The sequence below is a fragment of the Colobus angolensis genome, unplaced genomic scaffold (genome assembly GCF_000951035.1).
Source record: "Colobus angolensis palliatus isolate OR3802 unplaced genomic scaffold, Cang.pa_1.0 Scaffold217, whole genome shotgun sequence".
Lineage (NCBI taxonomy): Eukaryota > Metazoa > Chordata > Mammalia > Primates > Cercopithecidae > Colobus > Colobus angolensis.
In genome coordinates, this window is record NW_012115344.1 from 5,705,038 (window position 1) to 5,710,071 (window position 5,034).

The 5,034-nt window shown below is 37.6% G+C and overlaps 1 long non-coding RNA gene across 1 annotated transcript; it reads left to right on the top strand.

Moving 5' to 3' along the window:
- Positions 1–961: 961 nt before the first annotated feature.
- LOC105512691 lies at positions 962–3,485 on the top strand. The gene is made up of 2 exons (XR_001001896.1): positions 962–1,078; positions 3,272–3,485. It is a non-coding gene; the product is annotated as an uncharacterized LOC105512691 (long non-coding RNA).
- Positions 3,486–5,034: the final 1,549 nt, after the last annotated feature.

Below are 5,034 nucleotides of genomic sequence, written 5' to 3' on the forward strand. Positions count from 1 at the left end.
GGGAGGCAGAGCTTGAAGTGATTTGACATCTGGCCACTGCACTCCAGTCTGGGTGACAGAGCGAGACTCCGTCTCAAAAAAAAAAAAAAAAATATTGAATGTAAATAGCACTGAATATAATTAGCATTTGTGAAAAACACAGATAAGACCCTTGTCTTAAAAAGTTTACTTTCCATTTGCCAAAGGGTTGGTAGGAAATAAATGAATAAAATCATTTCAGGGAATTATAAGTGCTACGAAAAATAAAGTACAATGAGGAAGTAGAATGACTTGGGGATAGTGAGGCTAATTCAGACGGAGTGATCAGAAAGGTCCATTGATATTGTAACACTTCAGCTCCATGACAAGGACACAAGTATGAAAAGTTCTAGGGTCAGAATTTGGATAGAGACTGTGACACGTGTCAAGGTGTTGGCACAGGAACAAGCTTGGCACGTTCAGAGAAGCCACAGCAGCTCGGGGGCAGCAAGCAAAAGGGAAAATGGAAGGGGATGAACTCAAAGATAGGGGAAAGAATTACACTTCTATGGCAAGAGAGGCTATGGGGCTATTCATTTCCGTGACATATATCCAAACTTAGTGGCTTAAAACAAACATCTTCTTTTGCTCACAATTTAGAGTTCAGCGACACGGGAAAGTTCGCCTGGACATTTATCTCTGATGCAGGTGGTATTACTGGGGCAGCTGAAGCTGCAAAACTAGGTGATTTCATTCAATGTCTGTTCCCTTGGTGCTCTTTCCTCACATGGCATCTCCTATTCTAGGCATCTCCTACATGGCGTGCTCTTCTCACAAGTTGGTATCATGGCTGTCTTGTGGCTGTCTATAACTACCGTTAGACTTATGTGACGACTGGTTTCCCCCACAGCAGGCCTTGACCCAAGTTCCAAGCTCCAAGCATTCTTATGACCTCTCCTGGAAGTCTCAGAACATCACTCCTGCCACTTTGTCCTTTTTGGTTAATCATACAAGGTGTTAAGGTCAGCCCAGATTCAAAGGGAAGAAAGTCAGACACTTCTCTTTTCTATGCGAATGTCAAAGAATGTGTGGCCATCTTGAAGCTGCCTCAGACGCCATGGTAGGTAATCTGCATTTTATTCTGAGTGTTATGGGAAGTGGCTGGAGACTTTTCAACAGGGAAATTACATGATTTTATTTTTGTTTTTAAAAGTCCATTTTGGCTGCTAGATAGAGAATAAATTGAATGAGGACAAGAGAAGAAGCAGGGTAACCAGTTAGAGGTGATTATAGTTTTCTGCATGGCCTACAATGAAATCGTAGCAGTGGAGACAGAGAAAGTAAATATGGGCTAAATCTTAATGGACTTGTAGTTGGTTAGGTTTGGGGGAGAAGAAAAAAACCAGGATGACTCCAAGGGTTTTAATGAGGACTTGGAAGGATTGTGGTACTATTTACTGAGACAGGAAAAAAGGAGTAAAGTTATTTACATGTCTCATATAATTGTCCCAACAGCTCTCTTATGAAGAGGTTCAGTTAGTTATGTGGTAGGCCATATTATCCTCAATCTTTCCTCAGGTGAGAATAGTGGGGTTCTTAAAGAACAGAAGGAAAAGAGGGAAGGCAGAGGGAAGGAGAGGGGCAGGAGGGGGAGAGGGAATAAAGAAAGTCTTTCCTAAAACACTTAACTAGATAATGGGAGTACTGGTCTATAATAAGTTCTGTTATCTAGCCAAAACATCTTCCCATTATACAACAGTTAACTGCCAATCATTAGTATAACAAGCTGAGTTTTAAATCAGCTATTCTTATTATAAACCTACTCAAAGAATGTTTCCCTCTGGGTAAAATAGGAACAATGAAGATGAACACAAGGTAAAGATATGTTCTTAGTCATTACAGAACTTAAACAGTAGAATGACTAAACCTTTTCAAGGTTCTCAACATTTAGATCTAATTGATTTGGATTTTATATCTGATAAACATCACCTTCTAAAGATGAAATTTTAAATTGAGAAAAGTGAACAGAGGGGGTTGGAAGTTCTAGTTCTTATTTTTTCTGCCTTTGGCTTAATTAAGTTTATCAAATGTTCTTAAACTCTGTGCTTTAATTTTTCTCATCAAAACACTACTTTTATTAACCATATTCTCAATTCCTTCACTTGTCTGTGAGTGAGCCCTCATAAGGACAGGTGCACTTGTCTCCCACCCATTCTCATGCCTGTTGTCACTCCTTTCACACCCATTAACTCATCTTACATATATAATAAGGAAAATGCTGGGGAGAAAGTTTTTATAGACCTCAAGAAAACAACTTATCATTGTTATGACAAATTCTTCAAAACCATTAATTTTAAATTTTAATTTTATTCCAATATTAGCCTATTACTAAATCTTTTTAAATCCAAGATAACCCAATATAACTCTTTGATTGTACGTAGAGTCCTTTTACCACCACTGCTGTGAACCACATTATTCAGTATGCAGCACTTCGAATTTTGTCAAAGTAATCATGATGTATGAAAACTCGCAACATGGTAAAAACAACAAATATTCTATGAAAATCTTAGTCACCAAGACTGTCCGGGACCTTTATTGCAATAACAAAAGTATTAGTCAAATTTTCATAACCACTGATAATTATTTTTATCTCTCATATACTTGCTTGATATTGAATTGTTTGCCACTGGGGGTGCTTTCCATCTGGTGAGGGCCTGAGACATTGTGCGAATCAAACACACACACACACATACACACACACACCCCTACATCTAAACACCTTTCTTCTACTCTTTGCTATGCCCCTGTACCCATGTGTTAATATTGATTGGGCCTGTTTCCATTCTGGGGGAGTATGGAAGTCAAGGAGTGTTACTGAATAATCATTTGGTGATGTGTTTCAAATTGTATTTTCCTCAACAGAAATAAGTCAGAATTGATGGTTACCTTTTTACCAGTAGTCTTCTATTGGATCTCAAATTTGTGCTATATATAGATAAGGATGAAGGTAGTTCTAAACAGAGAAAACCAAACCATTTCTCTCCTACTTTATTTGGGAACTAATTTAACTAACTTGGAAATGCTTAAAGGCAGGTCTGCTGAATGTCTAAATACACTTTCTAAAACTACACGGTTTAATTACAATTTCTGGGAAATTATAGCAAAACACCTTTGGATTTCAGTGTAACCAAAATTTCATCAGACATTCCACTATTGTCATTATTCTCAAAATTCAAATGAAATAACCAATGTTCTAAAATGTAAAATTCCAAATGTATTTTCTTTCCCCTCAAAACCCATCTTTCTCTTTCAGACATCACAAATTCTGTTAAAGACATGACCATTCTCATTTCCTGCCAGGTTTGGACCCTCAATTCCTTCACTTGAATGTGAGTCAGCCTCACGAGGACAGTTACATTTGCCCCCCGCCCATTCTCATGCCTATGACCACTCCTTTCACACCCGTTAACTCATCTCACACAGCCTCTCTGCATAGTACAATTCTGAAATAAAATTTGATTGTGTTACAGTATCTAAATATTCTTTCAGTTTTTACTTATTAATTATCAAACAGTTAAAAGCCCCTCATCTGGCTTTCCAGACCAGGGCCACCTCTGGGGTATATGCAGTCCTGGGTGCAAATCTTTTTATGCAAAGTCCCTGTCTATACAATTATTTTGATCAAAAATGTATTCAGAATCCGTAGTTCTATGTGAGGTAGAGTAATATATTGATGGAGATTTAAAACAATGGGCAGAGGAGAGGGACTTACATATTTGTTTATCACATTTGGGGCAGGTGAAGATTCTTCATAGGGTCCTAGCACCATCTCTTCCTGTTCAGGTCTGAAAAACATCTTGTCATGTTCGTTTAATGGTGACAGCTCCTCATTTTGTGCTAGCAGAGTTATTTCTCCACTTCTTATTTTTACTTTTGACATTCCAGAAATTGCTGCCAGTTTCTGACCTAATTAGAGTTCAAAAATACTCATGTTTTTCTTATTTTTTCCACTGAGAGAAGAAAGTAGCAATGCTGTTATGACTCACAATACCAAGGCTCTTTGGAGTCAGTATTGATACAATTTAATTCTTCCTGCCTCTGCAGTTTCCTAAATTTATTATTTATACAATGATGGTTACAACATCACTTACAATGCTTCCTCAACCATCAAGCCACCTGTGAACACTGGTTCCCAATGAGTCTTCCCAAGGTTGTTAATGTGCCTCATGATGATGACCACAATGCAAGTCTTACCCAGAATTTGTAGGAAAATGTTAATAACAATTTATTTCCTGGCCATGTTAAATTTACTGCTCAGGCAGTAAATGTGCATAATACATCTTTTATCCATAGTTCTTCTTAAATTCTTGACATCAGTCCATTCCTGGCATATGCTGTTTTTCAGTGTTGGACCCTATCCCTGTCTCCCATACACCACTACTATGGGGAAAACAGGAGAGGGGCCTATAGGAAAAAATAATTAAAAAAAAAAAAAAAAAAACTGTGCTATTTATGTAAGAAATATCCATCCTTCATTCAGCATGGTGTATGACCAGCTGAAAGAACATTACGTTACTGCATCAATTGTAGGCAAGAGAGGCCATGATTCAGAAGCCTTTACTAAGGCATACATTCTGATAAATGCAACTTTAGATCTCAGTCCTGCATTTAGGATGAATTCATCCCTGAATAAAACACCTTGGTGAATGCATGTGGAGTATTTAAACAAACATAAAAGAGGGGGATGGAATTCAACCCTTCATTCTTAATTGTATAAGTTCCTCAAAAACCATCTAGCGTTTTCTTTTCAAAGACACATCTACTAATACGTTGTAGTAATGAATTGTAGTAAAACCATTTTTTTATCTATCTGGATTGCTTATAATCCAACTCCTGTACCCTTGTTTTTCCCATGACTACACTGATCTTCACTTGAATGAAAACCAAACAGTGATCTGGTTTCACCTTCTGGATTAACTGACTCATTAATGATTATGACAGCAGCTGCTGATGTTCTGGGTCAGGCTGACCTGTTTAACTATGCGTAAATCTATTACGATGTTGTTATCTTTCAGG